The sequence below is a fragment of the Girardinichthys multiradiatus genome, chromosome 6, assembly GCF_021462225.1.
Source record: "Girardinichthys multiradiatus isolate DD_20200921_A chromosome 6, DD_fGirMul_XY1, whole genome shotgun sequence".
Taxonomy (NCBI): domain Eukaryota; kingdom Metazoa; phylum Chordata; class Actinopteri; order Cyprinodontiformes; family Goodeidae; genus Girardinichthys; species Girardinichthys multiradiatus.
Window position 1 is genome coordinate 45,059,067 of NC_061799.1, and position 24,508 is coordinate 45,083,574.

General features: G+C 51.4%; 1 long non-coding RNA gene across 2 annotated transcripts in view; it reads right to left on the bottom strand.

Moving 5' to 3' along the window:
* Positions 1-279: 279 nt before the first annotated feature.
* Positions 280-24,508, bottom strand: part of LOC124869744 — a 34,742-nt gene continuing 10,513 nt past the window's right edge. For both annotated transcript variants that reach the window (XR_007038653.1, XR_007038652.1), the window contains one exon: positions 280-1,019. This is a non-coding gene — a long non-coding RNA (uncharacterized LOC124869744). The remainder of the gene's footprint in view (positions 1,020-24,508) is intronic.

The following is a 24,508-nucleotide window of genomic DNA, read 5'->3' on the forward strand; positions in this document are numbered from 1 at the left end:
ATCCTGAAGCAGCAGAAAGTGACTTTAAACACATTTTAACTTCTATAATAAAACAATAAATGTTGTTTCTTACCTGAAACATACAGTCTGGTTCCAGAACCAAAGAGGTATTCATTCCACAGTGAGAAAGACGGCTACAAAAACCTGTCTGCTGTTTTCTGGTCTTATTATATTCAGTTTTTCACTGTCAGCTACATGAAACACTGAGTTTTAGCAGTTAGTAAATGTATAAAGAATATTTGACAGTAATTAGACGTTTATCACAATATCAGCAGATATTACAGGGTTAGAGTTACTGAGAGTTTGGTTCCAGAACCAAAGATGTGGTACCAGAACCCTCCACACAGTGAGAAAGACTGCTCCAAAACCCAGTCTGCTGTTGAATGGGTCAGCTGAGGTGAACCGGTCCAAATGATGAAGCAGGACCATATTTCAGCTCCATGATGTGTTTCTCTAATGTTCACATCAACATGACTGTCTCTTCTTCTCTTCTCTTTTAGCCACACTAGCAGCATGGTTCTGATGTTGATGTCAGTCAGTGGGTCGGTCCACTACTTTAGTCCACATGGACTGGATCTGGGAGTTAGTTCAGATCTTCATGTTGTCCTCAGGATCAACTGGAATAAAGTTTGCTGCTTCTTCATGATTGGATGCAGATTTAAAAAGTGTCTGAATGAGAAGAAAACAGTCCTGTAATATGAGCTGATGTTCAGGAGATCATACCTGAACTGTCTTGGAGACGTTGCTCTGAGCTCCTGTCTGGATCCTTGGCAGAAACATCAGAAATGTGCTCTGAAGATCCAAAGCAGGTCTGAAGGAAGCTCTGCAGACATCATGTATGAAAGCTCTCATCTCTCCCAGTGTGTCTCCTTGTTTGTTGGGATGTTGTCTTGCTGAAAGTCTTCAGTGTGTTCAGTCTGAGCTGCAGCTGCTGAAATCTCCTGTGATCATGAATGCTGCATGGTGGTCTGTGGTTTCCTGGATGCTGATGGTGTCATGAAGCAGAGTGAGAGCTGCGTCTGAGTTGGGAATGGAAACACATCAGGAGAACAAAGCTGGACTCACAGGAAGGAGAAGGAGCAACACTTGGTCATCAATATTGTCCCATCTGGAGACTGATGTTTGGAGTAGATGGAGAGTGTCTGCAGCTGGAGGACAGAGGTGGACATGATGGAGGACGGAGGTGGAGGTGTTGGAGGATGGAGGTGGAGGTGTTGGAGGACAGAGGTGGGCATGATGGGGGAGAGAGGTGGACATGTTGGAGGTCAGAGGTGGACATGTTGGAGGACAGAAGTGGACATGTTGGAGGACAGAAGTGGACATGTTGGAGGTCAGAGGTGGACATGTTGGAGGACAGTGGTGGACATGTTGGAGGACAGAGGTGGGCATGATGGAGGAGAGAGGTGGACATGATGGAGGTCAGAGGTGGACATGTTGGAGGACAGAGGTGGACATGTTGGAGGACAGAGGTGGAGGTGTTGGATTACAGAGGTGGATTGTTGGAGGAAAGAGTTGGAGGTGTTGGAGGACAGAGGTGGAGGTGTTGGAAGACAGAGGTGGATTGTTGGAGGACAGAGGTGGAGGTGTTGGAGGACAGAGGTGGAGGTGTTGGATTACAGAGGTGGAGGTGTTGGAGGACAGAAGTGAAGGTGTTGGAGGACAGAAGTGAAGGTGTTGGAGGACAGAGGTGGAGGTGTTGGAGGACAGAGGTGGACATGTTGGAGGACAGAGTTGGAGGTGTTGGAGGACAGAGGTGGAGGTGTTGGAGGACAAAGGTGGAGATGTTGGAGGACAGAAGTGAAGGTGTTGGAGGACAGAGTTGTAGGTGTTGGAGGACAGAGGTGGAGGTGTTGGAGGACAAAGGTGGACATGTTGGAGGATGGAAGTGGAGGTGTTGGAGGACAGAGTTGGAGGTGTTGGAGGACAGAGGTGGAGGTGTTGGAGGACAGAGTTGGAGGTGTTGGAAGACAGAGGTGGATTGTTGGAGGACAGAGGTGGAGGTGTTGGAGGACAGAGGTGGACATGTTGGAGGACAGAGGTGGAGGTGTTGGAGGACAGAGGTGGAGGTGTTGGAGGACAAAGGTGGACATGTTGGAGGATGGAAGTGGAGGTGTTGGAGGACAGAGTTGGAGGTGTTGGAGGACAGAGGTGGAGGTGTTGGAAGACAGAGGTGGAGGTGTTGGAGTACAGAGGTGGAGGTGTTGGAGGACAGAAGTGAAGGTGTTGGAGGACAGAGGTGGAGGTGTTGGAGGACAGAGGTGGACATGTTGGAGGTCAGAGGTGGAGGTGTTGGAAGACAGAGGTGGATTGTTGGAGGACAGAGGTGGAGGTGTTGGAGGACAGAAGTGAAGGTGTTGGAGGAAAGAGGTGGAGGTGTTGGAGGACAGACGTGGAGGTGTTGGAGGACAGAGGTGGACCTGTTGGAATTCAGAAGTGGAGGTGTTGGAAGACAGAGGTGGACATGTTGGAGGTCAGAGGTGGAGGTTTTGGAAGACAGAGGTGGATTGTTGGTGGACAGAGATGGAGGTGTTGGAGGACAGATGTGGAGGTGTTGGAGGAAGAGGTGGAGGTGTTGGAGGACAGAAGTGAAGGTGTTGGAGGAAAGAGGTGGAGGTGTTGGAGGACAGACGTGGAGGTGTTGGAGGTCAGAGGTGGAGGTGTTGGAAGACAGAGGTGGATTGTTGGTGGACAGAGGTGGAGGTGTTGGAGGACAGATGTGGAGGTGTTGGAGGAAGAGGTGGAGGTGTTGGAGGACAGAAGTGGACATGTTGGAAGTCAGAAGTGGAGGTGTTGGAAGACAGAGGTGGATTGTTGGAGGACAGAGGTGGAGGTGTTGGAGAACAGAGGTGGACATGTTGGAGGTCAGAGGTGGAGGTGTTGGAGGACAGATGTGGAGGTGTTGGAGGAAGAGGTGGAGGTGTTGGAGGACAGAGGTGGAGGTGTTGGAGGACAGATGTGGAGGTGTTGGAGGAAGAGGTGGAGGTGTTGGAGGACAGAGGTGGAGGTGTTGGAGGACAGATGTGGAGGTGTTGGAGGAAGAGGTGGAGGTGTTGGAGGACAGAGGTGGACATGTTGGAGGTCAGAGGTGGACATGTTGGAGGACAGAGTTGGAGGTGTTGGAGGACAGAGGTGGAGGTGTTGGAGGACAGAGTTGGAGGTGTTGGAGGACAGAGGTGGAGGTGTTGGAGGACAGAGGTGGAGATGTTGGAGGACAGAAGTGAAGGTGTTGGAGGACAGAGTTGTAGGTGTTGGAGGACAGAGGTGGAGGTGTTGGAGGACAAAGGTGGACATGTTGGAGGATGGAAGTGGAGGTGTTGGAGGACAGAGTTGGAGGTGTTGGAGGACAGAGGTGGAGGTGTTGGAGGACAGAGTTGGAGGTGTTGGAAGACAGAGGTGGATTGTTGGAGGACAGAGGTGGAGGTGTTAGAGGACAGAGGTGGACATGTTGGAGGACAGAGTTGGAGGTGTTGGAGGACAGAGGTGGAGGTGTTGGAGGACAAAGGTGGACATGTTGGAGGATGGAAGTGGAGGTGTTGGAGGACAGAGTTGGAGGTGTTGGAGGACAGAGGTGGAGGTGTTGGAAGACAGAGGTGGAGGTGTTGGAGTACAGAGGTGGAGGTGTTGGAGGACAGAAGTGAAGGTGTTGGAGGACAGAGGTGGAGGTGTTGGAGGACAGAGGTGGACATGTTGGAGGTCAGAGGTGGAGGTGTTGGAAGACAGAGGTGGATTGTTGGAGGACAGAGGTGGAGGTGTTGGAGGACAGAAGTGAAGGTGTTGGAGGAAAGAGGTGGAGGTGTTGGAGGACAGACGTGGAGGTGTTGGAGGACAGAGGTGGACCTGTTGGAATTCAGAAGTGGAGGTGTTGGAAGACAGAGGTGGACATGTTGGAGGTCAGAGGTGGAGGTTTTGGAAGACAGAGGTGGATTGTTGGTGGACAGAGATGGAGGTGTTGGAGGACAGATGTGGAGGTGTTGGAGGAAGAGGTGGAGGTGTTGGAGGACAGTAGTGAAGGTGTTGGAGGAAAGAGGTGGAGGTGTTGGAGAACTTACGTGGAGGTGTTGGAGGAAGAGGTGGAGGTGTTGGAGGACAGAGGTGGAGGTGTTGGAGGACAGATGTGGAGGTGTTGGAGGAAGAGGTGGAGGTGTTGGAGGACAGAGGTGGACATGTTGGAAAACAGAGTTGGAGGTGTTGGAGGACAGAGGTGGAGGTGTTGGAGGACAGACGTGGAGGTGTTGGAGGACAGAGGTGGAGGTGTTGGAGGAAGAGGTGGAGGTGTTGGAGGACAGAGGTGGACATGTTGGAGGACAGAGGTGGACATGTTGGAGGACAGAGTTGGAGGTGTTGGAGGACAGAGGTGGAGGTGTTGGAGGACAGACGTGGAGGTGTTGGAGGACAGAGGTGGACCTGTTGGAATTCAGAAGTGGAGGTGTTGGAAGACAGAGGTGGACATGTTGGAGGTCAGAGGTGGAGGTTTTGGAGGACAGAGGTGGAGGTGTTGGAGGACAGACGTGGAGGTGTTGGAGGACAGAGGTGGACCTGTTGGAATTCAGAAGTGGAGGTGTTGGAAGACAGAGGTGGACATGTTGGAGGTCAGAGGTGGAGGTTTTGGAAGACAGAGGTGGATTGTTGGTGGACAGAGATGGAGGTGTTGGAGGACAGATGTGGAGGTGTTGGAGGAAGAGGTGGAGGTGTTGGAGGACAGAAGTGAAGGTGTTGGAGGAAAGAGGTGGAGGTGTTGGAGGACAGACGTGGAGGTGTTGGAGGTCAGAGGTGGAGGTGTTGGAAGACAGAGGTGGATTGTTGGTGGACAGAGGTGGAGGTGTTGGAGGACAGATGTGGAGGTGTTGGAGGAAGAGGTGGAGGTGTTGGAGGAAGAGGTGGAGGTGTTGGAGGACAGAAGTGGACATGTTGGAAGTCAGAAGTGGAGGTGTTGGAAGACAGAGGTGGATTGTTGGAGGACAGAGGTGGAGGTGTTGGAGAACAGAGGTGGACATGTTGGAGGTCAGAGGTGGAGGTGTTGGAGGACAGATGTGGAGGTGTTGGAGGAAGAGGTGGAGGTGTTGGAGGACAGAGGTGGAGGTGTTGGAGGACAGATGTGGAGGTGTTGGAGGAAGAGGTGGAGGTGTTGGAGGACCGAGGTGGAGGTGTTGGAGGACAGATGTGGAGGTGTTGGAGGAAGAGGTGGAGGTGTTGGAGGACAGAGGTGGACATGTTGGAGGTCAGAGGTGGACATGTTGGAGGACAGAGTTGGAGGTGTTGGAGGACAGAGGTGGACATGTTGGAGGACAGAGTTGGAGGTGTTGGAGGACAGAGGTGGAGGTGTTGGAGGACAGAGGTGGAAATGTTGGAGGACAGAAGTGAAGGTGTTGGAGGACAGAGGTGGAGGTGTTGGAGGACAGATGTGGAGGTGTTGGAGGAAGAGGTGGAGGTGTTGGAGGACAGAGGTGGACATGTTGGAGGTCAGAGGTGGACATGTTGGAGGACAGAGTTGGAGGTGTTGGAGGACAGAGGTGGAGGTGTTGGAGGACAAAGGTGGACATGTTGGAGGATGGAAGTGGAGGTGTTGGAGGACAGAGTTGGACATGTTGGGGGACAGAGGTGGAGGTGTTGGAGGACATAGGTGGACATGTTTGAGGACAGAGTTGGAGGTGTTGGAGGACAGAGGTGGAGGTGTTGGAGGACAAAGGTGGACATGTTGGAGGATGGAAGTGGAGGTATTGGAGGACAGAGGTGGAGGTGTTGGAGGACAGAGGTGGACATGTTGGAGGTCAGAGGTGGAGGTGTTGGAGGACAGATGTGGAGGTGTTGGAGGAAGAGGTGGATGTGTTGGAAGACAGAGGTGGAGGTGTTGGAGTACAGAGGTGGAGGTGTTGGAGGACAGAAGTGAAGGTGTTGGAGGACAGAGGTGGAGGTGTTGGAGGACAGAGGTGGACATGTTGGTGGACAGAGATGGAGGTGTTGGAGGACAGATGTGGAGGTGTTGGAGGAAGAGGTGGAGGTGTTGGAGGACAGAAGTGAAGGTGTTGGAGAAAAGAGGTGGAGGTGTTGGAGGACAGACGTGGAGGTGTTGGAGGTCAGAGGTGGAGGTGTTGGAAGACAGAGGTGGATTGTTGGTGGACAGAGGTGGAGGTGTTGGAGGACAGATGTGGAGGTGTTGGAGGAAGAGGTGGAGGTGTTGGAGGAAGAGGTGGAGGTGTTGGAGGACAGAAGTGGACATGTTGGAAGTCAGAAGTGGAGGTGTTGGAAGACAGAGGTGGATTGTTGGAGGACAGAGGTGGAGGTGTTGGAGAACAGAGGTGGACATGTTGGAGGTCAGAGGTGGAGGTGTTGGAGGACAGAGGTGGAGGTGTTGGAGGACAGATGTGGAGGTGTTGGAGGAAGAGGTGGAGGTGTTGGAGGACAGAGGTGGAGGTGTTGGAGGACAGATGTGGAGGTGTTGGAGGAAGAGGTGGAGGTGTTGGAGGACAGAGGTGGACATGTTGGAGGTCAGAGGTGGACATGTTGGAGGACAGAGTTGGAGGTGTTGGAGGACAGATGTGGAGGTGTTGGAGGACAGATGTGGAGGTGTTGGAGGACAGATGTGGAGGTGTTGGAGGAAGAGGTGGAGGTGTTGGAGGACAGAAGTGGACATGTTGGAAGTCAGAAGTGGAGGTGTTGGAAGACAGAGGTGGATTGTTGGAGGACAGAGGTGGAGGTGTTGGAGAACAGAGGTGGACATGTTGGAGGTCAGAGGTGGAGGTGTTGGAGGACAGATGTGGAGGTGTTGGAGGAAGAGGTGGAGGTGTTGGAGGACAGAGGTGGAGGTGTTGGAGGACAGATGTGGAGGTGTTGGAGGAAGAGGTGGAGGTGTTGGAGGACCGAGGTGGAGGTGTTGGAGGACAGATGTGGAGGTGTTGGAGGAAGAGGTGGAGGTGTTGGAGGACAGAGGTGGACATGTTGGAGGTCAGAGGTGGACATGTTGGAGGACAGAGTTGGAGGTGTTGGAGGACAGAGGTGGACATGTTGGAGGACAGAGTTGGAGGTGTTGGAGGACAGAGGTGGAGGTGTTGGAGGACAGAGGTGGAGATGTTGGAGGACAGAAGTGAAGGTGTTGGAGGACAGAGGTGGAGGTGTTGGAGGACAGATGTGGAGGTGTTGGAGGAAGAGGTGGAGGTGTTGGAGGACAGAGGTGGACATGTTGGAGGTCAGAGGTGGACATTTTGGAGGACAGAGTTGGAGGTGTTGGAGGACAGAGGTGGAGGTGTTGGAGGACAAAGGTGGACATGTTGGAGGATGGAAGTGGAGGTGTTGGATGACAGAGTTGGACATGTTGGGGGACAGAGGTGGAGGTGTTGGAGGACAGAGGTGGACATGTTGGAGGACAGAGTTGGAGGTGTTGGAGGACAGAGGTGGAGGTGTTGGAGGACAAAGGTGGACATGTTGGAGGATGGAAGTGGAGGTGTTGGAGGACAGAGTTGGAGGTGTTGGAGGACAGAGGTGGAGGTGTTGGAGGACAGAGGTGGAGGTGTTGGAGGACAGAGGTGGAGGTGTTGGAGGACAGAGGTGGAGGTGTTGGAGGACAGAGGTGGAGGTGTTGGAGGACAGAGGTGGACATGTTGGAGGTCAGAGATGGAGGTGTTGGAAGACAGAGGTGGATTGTTGGAGGACAGAGGTGGAGGTGTTGGAGGACAGAAGTGAAGGTGTTGGAGGAAAGAGGTGGAGGTGTTGGAGGACAGACGTGGAGGTGTTGGAGGACAGAGGTGGACCTGTTGGAATTCAGAAGTGGAGGTGTTGGAAGACAGAGGTGGACATGTTGGAGGTCAGAGGTGGAGGTGTTGGAAGACAGAGGTGGATTGTTGGTGGACAGAGGTGGAGGTGTTGGAGGACAGATGTGGAGGTGTTGGAGGAAGAGGTGGAGGTGTTGGAGGACAGAAGTGAAGGTGTTGGAGGAAAGAGGTGGAGGTGTTGGAGGACAGACGTGGAGGTGTTGGAGGTCAGAGGTGGAGGTGTTGGAAGACAGAGGTGGATTGTTGGTGGACAGAGGTGGAGGTGTTGGAGGACAGAGGTGGAGGTGTTGGAGGAAGAGGTGGAGGTGTTGGAGGACAGAAGTGGACATGTTGGAAGTCAGAAGTGGAGGTGTTGGAAGACAGAGGTGGATTGTTGGAGGACAGAGGTGGAGGTGTTTGAGAACAGAGGTGGACATGTTGGAGGTCAGAGGTGGAGGTGTTGGAGGACAGATGTGGAGGTGTTGGAGGAAGAGGTGGAGGTGTTGGAGGACAGAGGTGGAGGTGTTGGAGGACAGATGTGGAGGTGTTGGAGGAAGAGGTGGAGGTTTTGGAGGACAGAGGTGAAGGTGTTGGAGGACAAAGGTGGACATGTTGGAGGATGGAAGTGGAGGTGTTGGAGGACAGAGTTGGAGGTGTTGGAGGACAGAGGTGGAGGTGTTGGAGGACAGAGGTGGAGGTGTTGGAGGACAGAGGTGGAGGTGTTGGAGGACAGATGTGGAGGTGTTGGAGGAAGAGGTGGAGGTGTTGGAGGACAGAGGTGGACATGTTGGAGGACAGAGGTGGAGGTGTTGGAGGACAGAGGTGGAGGTGTTGGAGGACAGAAGTGAAGGTGTTGGAGGACAGAAGTGAAGGTGTTGGAGGACAGAGGTGGAGGTGTTGGAGGACAGAGGTGGACATGTTGGAGGACAGAGTTGGAGGTGTTGGAGGACAGAGGTGGAGGTGTTGGAGGACAGAGGTGGAGGTGTTGGAGGACAAAGGTGGACATGTTGGAGGATGGAAGTGGAGGTGTTGGAGGACAGAGTTGGAGGTGTTGGAGGACAAAGGTGGACATGTTGGAGGATGGAAGGGGAGGTGTTGGAGGACAGAGTTGGAGGTGTTGGAGGACAGAGGTGGAGGTGTTGGAGGACAGATGTGGAGGTGTTGGAGGAAGAGGTGGAGGTGTTGGAGGACAGAGGTGGAGGTGTTGGAGGACAGATGTGGAGGTGTTGGAGGAAGAGGTGGAGGTGTTGGAGGACCGAGGTGGAGGTGTTGGAGGACAGATGTGGAGGTGTTGGAGGAAGAGGTGGAGGTGTTGGAGGACAGAGGTGGACATGTTGGAGGTCAGAGGTGGACATGTTGGAGGACAGAGTTGGAGGTGTTGGAGGACAGAGGTGGACATGTTGGAGGACAGAGTTGGAGGTGTTGGAGGACAGAGGTGGAGGTGTTGGAGGACAGAGGTGGAGATGTTGGAGGACAGAAGTGAAGGTGTTGGAGGACAGAGGTGGAGGTGTTGGAGGACAGATGTGGAGGTGTTGGAGGAAGAGGTGGAGGTGTTGGAGGACAGAGGTGGACATGTTGGAAGTCAGAAGTGGACATGTTGGAGGACAGAGTTGGAGGTGTTGGAGGACAGAGGTGGAGGTGTTGGAGGACAAAGGTGGACATGTTGGAGGATGGAAGTGGAGGTGTTGGATGACAGAGTTGGACATGTTGGGGGACAGAGGTGGAGGTGTTGGAGGACAGAGGTGGACATGTTGGAGGACAGAGTTGGAGGTGTTGGAGGACAGAGGTGGAGGTGTTGGAGGACAAAGGTGGACATGTTGGAGGATGGAAGTGGAGGTGTTGGAGGACAGAGTTGGAGGTGTTGGAGGACAGAGGTGGAGGTGTTGGAGGACAGAGGTGGAGGTGTTGGAGGACAGAGGTGGAGGTGTTGGAGGACAGAAGTGAAGGTGTTGGAGGACAGAGGTGGAGGTGTTGGAGGACAGAGGTGGACATGTTGGAGGTCAGAGATGGAGGTGTTGGAAGACAGAGGTGGATTGTTGGAGGACAGAGGTGGAGGTGTTGGAGGACAGAAGTGAAGGTGTTGGAGGACAGAGGTGGAGGTGTTGGAGGACAGAGGTGGAGGTGTTGGAGGACAGAGGTGGACCTGTTGGAATTCAGAAGTGGAGGTGTTGGAGGACAGAGGTGGACATGTTGGAGGTCAGAGGTGGAGGTGTTGGAAGACAGAGGTGGATTGTTGGTGGACAGAGGTGGAGGTGTTGGAGGACAGATGTGGAGGTGTTGGAGGAAGAGGTGGAGGTGTTGGAGGACAGAAGTGAAGGTGTTGGAGGAAAGAGGTGGAGGTGTTGGAGGACAGACGTGGAGGTGTTGGAGGTCAGAGGTGGAGGTGTTGGAAGACAGAGGTGGATTGTTGGTGGACAGAGGTGGAGGTGTTGGAGGACAGATGTGGAGGTGTTGGAGGAAGAGGTGGAGGTGTTGGAGGACAGAAGTGGACATGTTGGAAGTCAGAAGTGGAGGTGTTGGAAGACAGAGGTGGATTGTTGGAGGATAGAGGTGGAGGTGTTTGAGAACAGAGGTGGACATGTTGGAGGTCAGAGGTGGAGGTGTTGGAGGACAGATGTGGAGGTGTTGGAGGAAGAGGTGGAGGTGTTGGAGGACAGAGGTGGAGGTGTTGGAGGACAGATGTGGAGGTGTTGGAGGAAGAGGTGGAGGTTTTGGAGGACAGAGGTGAAGGTGTTGGAGGACAAAGGTGGACATGTTGGAGGATGGAAGTGGAGGTGTTGGAGGACAGAGTTGGAGGTGTTGGAGGACAGAGGTGGAGCTGTTGGAAGACAGAGGTGGAGGTGTTGGAGGACAGAGGTGGAGGTGTTGGAGGACAGATGTGGAGGTGTTGGAGGAAGAGGTGGAGGTGTTGGAGGACAGAGGTGGACATGTTGGAGGACAGAGGTGGAGGTGTTGGAGTACAGAGGTGGAGGTGTTGGAGGACAGAAGTGAAGGTGTTGGAGGACAGAAGTGAAGGTGTTGGAGGACAGAGGTGGAGGTGTTGGAGGACAGAGGTGGACATGTTGGAGAACAGAGTTGGAGGTGTTGGAGGACAGAGGTGGAGGTGTTGGAGGACAGAGGTGGAGGTGTTGGAGGACAAAGGTGGACATGTTGGAGGATGGAAGTGGAGGTGTTGGAGGACAGAGTTAAAGGTGTTGGAGGACAAAGGTGGACATGTTGGAGGATGGAAGTGGAGGTGTTGGAGGACAGAGTTGGAGGTGTTGGAGGACAGAGGTGGAGGTGTTGGAGGACAGAGTTGGAGGTGTTGGAAGACAGAGGTGGATTGTTGGAGGACAGAGGTGGAGGTGTTGGAGGACAGAAGTGAAGGTGTTGGAGGACAGAGGTGGAGGTGTTGGAGGACAGAGGTGGACATGTTGGTGGACAGAGATGGAGGTGTTGGAGGACAGATGTGGAGGTGTTGGAGGAAGAGGTGGAGGTGTTGGAGGACAGAAGTGAAGGTGTTGGAGGAAAGAGGTGGAGGTGTTGGAGGACAGACGTGGAGGTGTTGGAGGTCAGAGGTGGAGGTGTTGGAAGACAGAGGTGGATTGTTGGTGGACAGAGGTGGAGGTGTTGGAGGACAGATGTGGAGGTGTTGGAGGAAGAGGTGGAGGTGTTGGAGGAAGAGGTGGAGGTGTTGGAGGACAGAAGTGGACATGTTGGAAGTCAGAAGTGGAGGTGTTGGAAGACAGAGGTGGATTGTTGGAGGACAGAGGTGGAGGTGTTGGAGAACAGAGGTGGACATGTTGGAGGTCAGAGGTGGAGGTGTTGGAGGACAGAGGTGGAGGTGTTGGAGGACAGATGTGGAGGTGTTGGAGGAAGAGGTGGAGGTGTTGGAGGACAGAGGTGGAGGTGTTGGAGGACAGATGTGGAGGTGTTGGAGGAAGAGGTGGAGGTGTTGGAGGACAGAGGTGGACATGTTGGAGGTCAGAGGTGGACATGTTGGAGGACAGAGTTGGAGGTGTTGGAGGACAGATGTGGAGGTGTTGGAGGACAGATGTGGAGGTGTTGGAGGACAGATGTGGAGGTGTTGGAGGAAGAGGTGGAGGTGTTGGAGGACAGAAGTGGACATGTTGGAAGTCAGAAGTGGAGGTGTTGGAAGACAGAGGTGGATTGTTGGAGGACAGAGGTGGAGGTGTTGGAGAACAGAGGTGGACATGTTGGAGGTCAGAGGTGGAGGTGTTGGAGGACAGATGTGGAGGTGTTGGAGGAAGAGGTGGAGGTGTTGGAGGACAGAGGTGGAGGTGTTGGAGGACAGATGTGGAGGTGTTGGAGGAAGAGGTGGAGGTGTTGGAGGACCGAGGTGGAGGTGTTGGAGGACAGATGTGGAGGTGTTGGAGGAAGAGGTGGAGGTGTTGGAGGACAGAGGTGGACATGTTGGAGGTCAGAGGTGGACATGTTGGAGGACAGAGTTGGAGGTGTTGGAGGACAGAGGTGGACATGTTGGAGGACAGAGTTGGAGGTGTTGGAGGACAGAGTTGGAGGTGTTGGAGGACAGAGGTGGAGGTGTTGGAGGACAAAGGTGGACATGTTGGAGGATGGAAGTGGAGGTGTTGGAGGACAGAGTTGGAGGTGTTGGAGGACAGAGGTGGAGGTGTTGGAAGACAGAGGTGGAGGTGTTGGAGTACAGAGGTGGAGGTGTTGGAGGACAGAAGTGAAGGTGTTGGAGGACAGAGGTGGAGGTGTTGGAGGACAGAGGTGGACATGTTGGAGGTCAGAGATGGAGGTGTTGGAAGACAGAGGTGGATTGTTGGAGGACAGAGGTGGAGGTGTTGGAGGACAGAAGTGAAGGTGTTGGAGGAAAGAGGTGGAGGTGTTGGAGGACAGACGTGGAGGTGTTGGAGGACAGAGGTGGACCTGTTGGAATTCAGAAGTGGAGGTGTTGGAAGACAGAGGTGGACATGTTGGAGGTCAGAGGTGGAGGTGTTGGAAGACAGAGGTGGATTGTTGGTGGACAGAGGTGGAGGTGTTGGAGGACAGATGTGGAGGTGTTGGAGGAAGAGGTGGAGGTGTTGGAGGACAGAAGTGAAGGTGTTGGAGGAAAGAGGTGGAGGTGTTGGAGGACAGACGTGGAGGTGTTGGAGGTCAGAGGTGGAGGTGTTGGAAGACAGAGGTGGATTGTTGGTGGACAGAGGTGGAGGTGTTGGAGGACAGATGTGGAGGTGTTGGAGGAAGAGGTGGAGGTGTTGGAGGACAGAAGTGGACATGTTGGAAGTCAGAAGTGGAGGTGTTGGAAGACAGAGGTGGATTGTTGGAGGACAGAGGTGGAGGTGTTTGAGAACAGAGGTGGACATGTTGGAGGTCAGAGGTGGAGGTGTTGGAGGACAGATGTGGAGGTGTTGGAGGAAGAGGTGGAGGTGTTGGAGGACAGAGGTGGAGGTGTTGGAGGACAGATGTGGAGGTGTTGGAGGAAGAGGTGGAGGTTTTGGAGGACAGAGGTGAAGGTGTTGGAGGACAAAGGTGGACATGTTGGAGGATGGAAGTGGAGGTGTTGGAGGACAGAGTTGGAGGTGTTGGAGGACAGAGGTGGAGCTGTTGGAAGACAGAGGTGGAGGTGTTGGAGGACAGAGGTGGAGGTGTTGGAGGACAGATGTGGAGGTGTTGGAGGAAGAGGTGGAGGTGTTGGAGGACAGAGGTGGAGGTGTTGGAGGACAGAGGTGGACATGTTGGAGGTCAGAGATGGAGGTGTTGGAAGACAGAGGTGGATTGTTGGAGGACAGAGGTGGAGGTGTTGGAGGACAGAAGTGAAGGTGTTGGAGGAAAGAGGTGGAGGTGTTGGAGGACAGACGTGGAGGTGTTGGAGGACAGAGGTGGACCTGTTGGAATTCAGAAGTGGAGGTGTTGGAAGACAGAGGTGGACATGTTGGAGGTCAGAGGTGGAGGTGTTGGAAGACAGAGGTGGATTGTTGGTGGACAGAGGTGGAGGTGTTGGAGGACAGATGTGGAGGTGTTGGAGGAAGAGGTGGAGGTGTTGGAGGACAGAAGTGAAGGTGTTGGAGGAAAGAGGTGGAGGTGTTGGAGGACAGACGTGGAGGTGTTGGAGGTCAGAGGTGGAGGTGTTGGAAGACAGAGGTGGATTGTTGGTGGACAGAGGTGGAGGTGTTGGAGGACAGATGTGGAGGTGTTGGAGGAAGAGGTGGAGGTGTTGGAGGACAGAAGTGGACATGTTGGAAGTCAGAAGTGGAGGTGTTGGAAGACAGAGGTGGATTGTTGGAGGACAGAGGTGGAGGTGTTTGAGAACAGAGGTGGACATGTTGGAGGTCAGAGGTGGAGGTGTTGGAGGACAGATGTGGAGGTGTTGGAGGAAGAGGTGGAGGTGTTGGAGGACAGAGGTGGAGGTGTTGGAGGACAGATGTGGAGGTGTTGGAGGAAGAGGTGGAGGTTTTGGAGGACAGAGGTGAAGGTGTTGGAGGACAAAGGTGGACATGTTGGAGGATGGAAGTGGAGGTGTTGGAGGACAGAGTTGGAGGTGTTGGAGGACAGAGGTGGAGGTGTTGGAGGACAGAGGTGGAGGTGTTGGAGGACAGAGGTGGAGGTGTTGGAGGACAGATGTGGAGGTGTTGGAGGAAGAGGTGGAGGTGTTGGAGGACAGAGGTGGACATGTTGGAGGACAGAGGTGGAGGTGTTGGAGGACAGAGGTGGAGGTGTTGGAGGACAGAAGTGAAGGTGTTGGAGGACAGAAGTGAAGGTGTTGGAGGACAGAGGTGGAGGTGTTGGAGGACAGAGGTGGACATGTTGGAGGACAGAGTTGGAGGTGTTGGAGGACAGAGGTGGAGGTGTTGGAGGACAGAGGTGGAGGTGTTGGAGGACAAAGGTGGACATGTTGGAGGATGGAAGTGGAGGTGTTGGAGGACAGAGTTGGAGGTGTTGGAGGACAAAGGTGGACATGTTGGAGGATGGAAGGGGAGGTGTTGGAGGACAGAGTTGGAGGTGTTGGAGGACAGAGGTGGAGGTGTTGGAGGACAGATGTGGAGGTGTTGGAGGAAGAGGTGGAGGTGTTGGAGGACAGAGGTGGAGGTGTTGGAGGACAGATGTGGAGGTGTTGGAGGAAGAGGTGGAGGTGTTGGAGGACAGAGGTGGAGGTGTTGGAGGACAGATGTGGAGGTGTTGGAGGAAGAGGTGGAGGTGTTGGAGGACAGAGGTGGACATGTTGGAGGTCAGAGGTGGACATGTTGGAGGACAGAGTTGGAGGTGTTGGAGGACAGAGGTGGACATGTTGGAGGACAGAGTTGGAGGTGTTGGAGGACAGAGGTGGAGGTGTTGGAGGACAGAGGTGGAGGTGTTGGAGGACAGAAGTGAAGGTGTTGGAGGACAGAGGTGGAGGTGTTGGAGGACAGATGTGGAGGTGTTGGAGGAAGAGGTGGAGGTGTTGGAGGACAGAGGTGGACATGTTGGAAGTCAGAAGTGGACATGTTGGAGGACAGAGTTGGAGGTGTTGGAGGACAGAGGTGGAGGTGTTGGAGGACAAAGGTGGACATGTTGGAGGATGGAAGTGGAGGTGTTGGATGACAGAGTTGGACATGTTGGGGGACAGAGGTGGAGGTGTTGGAGGACAGAGGTGGACATGTTGGAGGACAGAGTTGGAGGTGTTGGAGGACAGAGGTGGAGGTGTTGGAGGACAAAGGTGGACATGTTGGAGGATGGAAGTGGAGGTGTTGGAGGACAGAGTTGGAGGTGTTGGAGGACAGAGGTGGAGGTGTTGGAGGACAGAGGTGGAGGTGTTGGAGGACAGAGGTGGAGGTGTTGGAGGACAGAAGTGAAGGTGTTGGAGGACAGAGGTGGAGGTGTTGGAGGACAGAGGTGGACATGTTGGAGGTCAGAGGTGGAGGTGTTGGAAGACAGAGGTGGATTGTTGGAGGACAGAGGTGGAGGTGTTGGAGGACAGAAGTGAAGGTGTTGGAGGAAAGAGGTGGAGGTGTTGGAGGACAGACGTGGAGGTGTTGGAGGACAGAGGTGGACCTGTTGGAATTCAGAAGTGGAGGTGTTGGAAGACAGAGGTGGACATGTTGGAGGTCAGAGGTGGAGGTGTTGGAAGACAGAGGTGGATTGTTGGTGGACAGAGGTGGAGGTGTTGGAGGACAGATGTGGAGGTGTTGGAGGAAGAGGTGGAGGTGTTGGAGGACAGAAGTGAAGGTGTTGGAGGACAGAGGTGGAGGTGTTGGAGGACAGACGTGGAGGTGTTGGAGGACAGAGGTGGAGGTGTTGGAAGACAGAGGTGGATTGTTGGTGGACAGAGGTGGAGGTGTTGGAGGACAGATGTGGAGGTGTTGGAGGAAGAGGTGGAGGTGTTGGAGGACAGAAGTGGACATGTTGGAAGTCAGAAGTGGAGGTGTTGGAAGACAGAGGTGGATTGTTGGAGGACAGAGGTGGAGGTGTTTGAGAACAGAGGTGGACATGTTGGAGGTCAGAGGTGGAGGTGTTGGAGGACAGATGTGGAGGTGTTGGAGGAAGAGGTGGAGGTGTTGGAGGACAGAGGTGGAGGTGTTGGAGGACAGATGTGGAGGTGTTGGAGGAAGAGGTGGAGGTTTTGGAGGACAGAGGTGAAGGTGTTGGAGGACAAAGGTGGACATGTTGGAGGATGGAAGTGGAGGTGTTGGAGGACAGAGTTGGAGGTGTTGGAGGACAGAGGTGGAGCTGTTGGAAGACAGAGGTGGAGGTGTTGGAGGACAGAGGTGGAGGTGTTGGAGGACAGATGTGGAGGTGTTGGAGGAAGAGGTGGAGGTGTTGGAGGACAGAGGTGGACATGTTGGAGGACAGAGGTGGAGGTGTTGGAGTACAGAGGTGGAGGTGTTGGAGGACAGAAGTGAAGGTGTTGGAGGACAGAAGTGAAGGTGTTGGAGGACAGAGGTGGAGGTGTTGGAGGACAGAGGTGGACATGTTGGAGAACAGAGTTTGAGGTGTTGGAGGACAGAGGTGGAGGTGTTGGAGGACAGAGGTGGAGGTGTTGGAGGACAAAGGTGGACATGTTGGAGGATGGAAGTGGAGGTGTTGGAGGACAGAGTTGGAGGTGTTGGAGGACAAAGGTGGACATGTTGGAGGATGGAAGTGGAGGTGTTGGAGGACAGAGTTGGAGGTGTTGGAGGACAGAGGTGGAGGTGTTGGAGGACAGAGTTGGAGGTGTTGGAAGACAGAGGTGGATTGTTGGAGGACAGAGGTGGAGGTGTTGGAGGACAGAGGTGGAGGTGTTGGAGTACAGATGTGGAGGTGTTGGAGGACAGAAGTGAAGGTGTTGGAGGACAGAGGTGGAGGTGGAGGTGTTGGAGGACAGAGGTGGACATGTTGGAGGACAGAGTTGGAAGTGTTGGAGGACAGAGGTGGAGGTGTTGGAGGACAAAGGTGGACATGTTGGAGGATGGAAGTGGAGGTGTTGGAGGACAGAGTTGGAGGTGTTGGAGGACAGAGGTGGAGCTGTTGGAAGACAGAGGTGGAGGTGTTGGAGGACAGAGGTGGAGGTGTTGGAGGACAGATGTGGAGGTGTTGGAGGAAGAGGTGGAGGTGTTGGAGGACAGAGGTGGACATGTTGGAGGACAGAGGTGGAGGTGTTGGAGTACAGAGGTGGAGGTGTTGGAGGACAGAAGTGAAGGTGTTGGAGGACAGAAGTGAAGGTGTTGGAGGACAGAGGTGGAGGTGTTGGAGGACAGAGGTGGACATGTTGGAGAACAGAGTTGGAGGTGTTGGAGGACAGAGGTGGAGGTGTTGGAGGACAGAGGTGGAGGTGTTGGAGGACAAAGGTGGACATGTTGGAGGATGGAAGTGGAGGTGTTGGAGGACAGAGTTGGAGGTGTTGGAGGACAAAGGTGGACATGTTGGAGGATGGAAGTGGAGGTGTTGGAGGACAGAGTTGGAGGTGTTGGAGGACAGAGGTGGAGGTGTTGGAGGACAGAGTTGGAGGTGTTGGAAGACAGAGGTGGATTGTTGGAGGACAGAGGTGGAGGTGTTGGAGGACAGAGGTGGAGGTGTTGGAGTACAGATGTGGAGGTGTTGGAGGACAGAAGTGAAGGTGTTGGAGGACAGAGGTGGAGGTGGAGGTGTTGGAGGACAGAGGTGGACATGTTGGAGGACAGAGTTGGAAGTGTTGGAGGACAGAGGTGGAGGTGTTGGAGGACAAAGGTGGACATGTTGGAGGATGGAAGTGGAGGTGTTGGAGGACAGAGTTGGAGGTGTTGGAGGACAGAGGTGGAGGTGTTGGAAGACAGAGGTGGATTGTTGGAGGACAGAGGTGGAGGTGTTGGAGGACAGAGGTGGAGGTGTTGGAGGACAGAGGGGATGTGTTGCAGGAAAGATGTGGATGTGTTGGAGGACAGAGGTGGAGGTGTTGGAGGACAGAGGTGGAGGTGTTGGAGGACAGAGGTGGACCTGTTGGAGGTCAGAAGTGGAGGTGTTGGAAGACAGAGGTGGATTGTTGGAGGACAGAGGTGGAAGTGTTGGAGGACAGTAGTGAAGGTGTTGGAGGACAGAGGTGGAGGTGTTGGAGGACAGAGGTGGACATGTTGGAGGTCAGAGGTGGAGGTGTTGGAAGACAGAGGTGGATTGTTGGAGGACAGAGGTGGAGGTGTTGGAGGACAGAAGTGAAGGTGTTGGAGGAAAGAGGTGGAGGTGTTGGAGGACAGAGGTGGAGGTGTTGGAGGACAGAGTTGGACCTGTTGGAGGTCAGAAGTGGAGGTGTTGGAAGACAGAGGTGGATTGTTGGAGGACAGAGGTGGAGGTGTTGGAGGACAGATGTGGAGGTGTTGGAGGAAGAGGTGGAGGTGTTGGAGGACAGAAGTGGACATGTTGGAGGTCAGAAGTGGAGGTGTTGGAAGACAGAGGTGGATTGTTGGAGGACAGAGGTGGAGGTGTTGGAGGACAGAGGTGGACATGTTGGAGGTCAGAGGTGGAGGTGTTGGAGGACAGATTTGGAGGTGTTGGAGGAAGAGGTGGAGGTGTTGTAGGACAGAGGTGGAGGTGTTGGAGGACAGATGTGGAGGTGTTGGAGGAAGAGGTGGAGGTGTTGGAGGACAGAGGTGGACATGTTGGAGGTCAGAGGTGGAGGTGTTGGAGGACAGATGTGGAGGTGTTGGAGCACAGAGGTGGACGTGTTGGAGGTCAGAGGTGGAGGTGTTGGAGGACAAAAACTGACCTCCCCTCCCGGACTCCTAATCCTCCTGCAACAGTAATCTTTCCTCTGACTATTCCTCCATGTTCAAGAAACCTTGCTCACTGTCTTCTTTCCTTCCTCAGAGGACGGACCGCTGGAGAAGCCCTGAATTCCTCACTCATGTTATTGTCTCTTCTAAAATAAATATCTTAAACTTCTTTGGTCTCCTGAAAGTTTCTTCATGTGGGTCAAAAAGCTTGGTAAAACGATGACAATTTTAAATAAGAACCAAATCTTTCTGGATTAATTGGTCTTAATGGTGTTTAATTAGTTATCAAGTTTAGTAAAATAATATTTAGAGATATATTATTTCCTAGCTTGAAAACTAATAACCTTTTTTGGGTAAATGATCTTTAGCAGGCAAGCACGTGTTCTTAGCTGTTAGCGGTTGAAGCTAACAAAAGAAGCTTATAGCTTATCATCAGAATCAAACAGACCTTAAAAATACCATTAATAAAAGGGTTAAAATGCATAAGCGTGGACGACGCGTTATGGTCGATCTTCTGTGTTTAAAATCACCCTTTAAATAAAGTTTGTTATCTTTAAAAACTCGTACTGGTCGTCTTCCGCTTTATCCGGGACCAGGTCGCGGGGGCAGCTGACTCAGCAGAGACGCCCAGACAGACGTCCCTCTCCCCTGATACCTCCTCCAGCTCCTCCAGGGGGAGCCCAAGGCGTTCCCAGGTCACCCGAGAGACATAGTCCCTCCAGCGTGTCCTGGGTCGTCCCCTGGGCCTCATCCCGGTGGGACGTGCCTGGAACACCTCCCGAGGAAGGCGTCCAGGAGGCATCCGGTATAGATGCCCGAGCCACCTCAACTGGCTCCTCTCGATGTGGAGAAGCAGCGGCTCTACTCCGACTTAACTTTAAAAACGCAAACATATAAACTGAGCAGATGTGCTGAGCAGATAATCTGCTAGCACTAAGAAGGCTGAGTTTTCAACACAAACAAAACCAAACTTCATAAAATGAAAAATGTTTAGATTATTTCATTCTAAACTACTTCTCTCTGCCCAAACACAACCTCAGGTGAACCGTGCTGAGGAAAGGTTGTCAGTGGTGACAAAGTTGAAGAAAACATCCACAGTGAACAAAGAGTTAACTGCACCTAACCTCCGTAGCTTTGGGGTGGGGCAGCTCGTTCTGTCGGGCCGGTTGAACTGTATGTTACTGCTGTAACCACGGTGATGGGGTTCCGTTGTCCTTCCTTCAAACCGGGAAAACTGCTCCACTCAGCGTTGTAGAGACAGGGTGTCTGCTGGGAACTCTCTGGAACACAGTTTGCTTCAGTAGACCTCAGAGAGAAAGTCAAACCACGCTTGTACCTTAATTACCTCATTCATGAATGAATACCGGATACACAAACAGCAATTCATTCCTACTTAACTTAGTGCATATGATCGATGATCTTATGACACTTTTGGATCCAGTTTGAAGAGTTATGTCTGCTGGCCTGCAAAGAGACATTAGCAAGCTGTGTCCCTCTGTCCAGTTCCTCTGGGGACCCGCGTGGAAGAGGTCAGTTTGTTGCAAAGCGGGGTTTTTATTCAAACAGTGACATCATGGGAAGTCCCCTGTTATTTCCTTCTTGTTCCTGGCTGTGCTGGAAGTAGGTTAATGCGATTTATTTTGAAAGGTCCAGAAAAGTTCTTACTGGTCTTTAATGTTGTAACCATGGCTGGGGTCCCAACACTGCAAAGTCAACACCAGTGACTGTCCACTGTCTCTACATGCTCATCCAGGAGGAGTGAATGCTGCAAGTCACTGACTGGATGCAATCTGCTGGGTTTCCTTAGATAGAAAAACCTTTTAACCAATTTGAATAATAAACTGAACCTGACTGAACTGTTGGATAGTTAGGATTAATTGGAATGTATGAACCTGACTTGGAATTGGTAAAAATTCCCTGAATTGACTTTGTAAAGTGCCTTGAGACGACATGTTGTGAATTGGTTCTATATAAATTAAACTGAATTGAACTGAGTTAAACTACTTTGCGTATGTACTTATGGGCGGGACTGGGCCGTTAAAGCGCCACATTCAGCTGCACTTAATTAAAACTTGGGATGAATGAAGTCGTGTGTCGTGACATGTCTACGCACAGTTTCACGCATCTGAATTTTTTTTGCGCCCCAAGTTTCTGAATTTCTCCCAATCGCAAACTTTTATTATGAAAGCTGCGCACTCTTTCGCACATGAGACCCCAGAACTGCCATAATTGTTATAAGTGTCTACTTTAAGTTTCATTAGAGCAGATCAACTGAGACGTGACTTCCTTTACCCCTTCACAATAAGAGCATTGAATGAATTGGTCCTGTATAAATAAACTGAATTGATTTGAAGTAAAAGTAGCGAGGCCCATCTTATCTAGATCCTACAATAAATGCTTTCCTCAAGGTTCTTTCCAAATGTCCTTGTTGGACTTTAGGACTAGTTAAAGCAGACTCCCTACTAGGTGGAGACCCCAGCTATCTCTCCCAGGTGGACAGAACCAGCCAATTCTGTGTAGATGTTGGTGAAACTGTTGAGAACAGTTGGAAAGAGTTAAGCAACCGTATTAAAGAGTGGAAACCTTTGAACCATTGAAATAATTTTATTCTTTTTAAACTTTTAAGTTATGCCTTCATTTCAGACCTACCAGAACCAATGATGGACGACTCCCTGAAGGATAACAAAGGGCCGACCTCATGGTAAAGTTACAGAAATCTTGAGGAACATCAGTTGATTGGAGCTCTGCCTGAGTCCTTCAACTAGTCTTAGTTTGATGTCTTCAACAATCCCATCATCCCCAGCTAAAGTTTCACTGTTATTTATTAAATGTCAGCATGAGAACATGGTTAAAGCTGCACGTGTTAGCATGTTAGCTTGGTTTGTCAATAATGAAGACAAGAATTTTAAATAATTTAAAATAATTTGATTTATGATTCAAAGAGACTTTGTGATTTATTTAACATTAAAACAGCAACAAAACCATGAACTTCTAAAGTCTGCGAATAATAATGAAAGAATGAAGAATCTTCCTGAGCTCAGTGTGTCTCTGAGATGGATGTGAAATCAGTGAACCTGGGCTGTGGTTTACTGCTCTCTTTCTGTCACAAACACTGTTTGACATCAGTTCATCTAGAGGTTTTTGTTCAGGCTGCAGGGATCATTTCTCACTGTGGTTCCAGACTTCAAGCAGCCGCAGTAGTAGGAGGCTGAATGACTGGGTTTAACTTTACTTATCTTCAGTTTACTGTCGTTCTGATTTCTCTCAGCTAAGAAATCATTTTCCTGAGGATGATTGAAAGGTTTAGATGCGCTACCACCAGTCAAGATATAAAGAATCGATCTGAATGTTTCAGTTTCTTTCTTCTGATACCAGGTTACAACATTACTACCACACTGATCTGTTCCTCCACAGCTGAAGGAGACGCTCTGACCCGCACTCATGGTCATAGTTAAATCCTGACTCAGCTGTGTTGCCATGGCAGCCAGCGCTGTAGAGACACAGACAGACAGGTGAAGGTCAGTGGGACAGTGTTTGTTCCAGGTGTTGGCTCCTGATTGGCTGGAAACACTCACCTGAACACAGACAGCACAGAGCAGCAGCTGGGAGGAAAAGCATTTTGTGCAGTGGTGTTTCCTCTGGTGAACCTGGGGAGAAGTGGAGCTCTGATGCAGCTGAGGCCAAACAAGGACGAGCTGTGAGATCAGACGAGGACCACGTGGTTTCTAACGGCTCCTCAAAGCTCCCATCAGCCCCTGCTGCCCACAGATAAGACTGCTGCTGCTGATTGACAGCTCAGCTCAAGATGCTGGATGGTTTCATCATCTTGATTTAACAATGAAACCAAACAGCAGGTTGTTCTGTGCTTGGTTCTGAACTGAGGAACAAGGTCCACTTCTCTGTGTTCAATGTCTCCAGAGCCGCTCCAGGAATGTATGGGGCCTGAAGCAGAATGAGATTTGGGGCCCTCATGTATGTTGATGGAGTTTCCATCACATTCGTTGAACATAGGGTGATTTTATTTCAACAAAGCCCATATCTGTGTTCAGACATACAGACGCCTACATCTGGTTCTTGTTATCACAGCTCTGCCTTAGGAATATATCTACGTCATACGTCAGTTTTCGAAGAGAACCATACCTCCAGAGATGGTCAGACCTTGCTCCTTGGTTGTGAAGGGAGCCTCAGATTTACCATGCTCTGGTAAAGGAGCATGTCTCTTCGAACCGTTACAACTTCTGGATTTTATCCAGACCCAAACTTCCTTTCTCCTAATTGGGCTGAACTTATGATGAATTCTTGTAAGGAACGAAAACATCTCCATACATCGGTTAAGTAATCTGCAGACACAAAGCACCAATAATGTCTCACTTCTCAAAGTGGTGGTTCTTGTATAAATTGTGCACAGAGCGACCGCCTCCTTCCATCCTTTCAAACGTTCCCCCAAACTCAAAACTGTGTTTCGAAGACTTAAAATCTGTAATCAGCTTAGAATAAATAAGTCCAAGTTAGTCTGGTCTATATGGTGTGGTTTTGAAATTTGTCAAAATCTAAGGTGGTCCTAATTTAAATAACAGATAAAGGAAACAAAGAAACAATGAAATGGGGCTTTTTGGTGTATTCACAAATATAATTAAAGTTTCATAAACTTCAAAACTATCTGTTCATTTTGTAATAATCCAGCTCAGGTTTGACCTTTCTAAATCTTTTAGATTTTAAGACAGATATGATTAAATGTAGTCCATGTTCCTTAAAAAAACTGTGAAAAATTCTTTTATTTAGCACCAGATGGGAATCAGATCCTACTTCAGGGTCATAATCCACCCACAGTCTAGAGAAAGTCTTCTAAGAATGATTAAACCATGCAGGGGTCACCCAATCCCCAGCGACTGGACGGACAAAAGAATGATAGAATAATTACTACGTGTGTTGCCCCCCTAGGCCATGCCGCCCCAGGCAGTGAGCCATATTGTTCAAAACCTGCTACTGATTTTCCAAACTTGTTTTTTTTGTACATTTTGGGTTTGACACACAACAATGTTATGATTCATTAATAAGTCAACAATTAATTGACTTAATCACAGAATGTTTTACTGGATCCTAAATTATTTGCTTCACCTTTTTTATTAAATAAACAGCAGTGAATAAATAAGCTTTTTTTTTTTTTTACTTATTAACTCTGGGGATGATGGTAGAGATCACCACCCCCACATACCCCCTCACCATCCTCAACACTATATCTGCTGTGGACCACCTCCAGTTCCTAGGAACCACCATTTCTCTGGACCTGAGATGGTCTTCACACATAGACAATGTTCTGAAGAAGGCCCAGCAGAGACTGTACTTCCTGAGGCAACTCAAGAAGTTCAACCTTCCACAGGAGCTGCTGGTCATCTTCTCCACTGCCATCATTCAGTCTGTCCTGTCTTCATCCATCTCAGGGTGGTTTGGATCATCCACAAAACAGGACAGGTCCAGACTGCAACGACCAATCAGGTCTGCAGAGAGAATCATCAGGGCTGACCTTCCCTCCATCCAGGACTTATACAGGTCAAGGGACAGGAGAAGGGCAGCTAACATCTCTGCAGACCCCACACACCC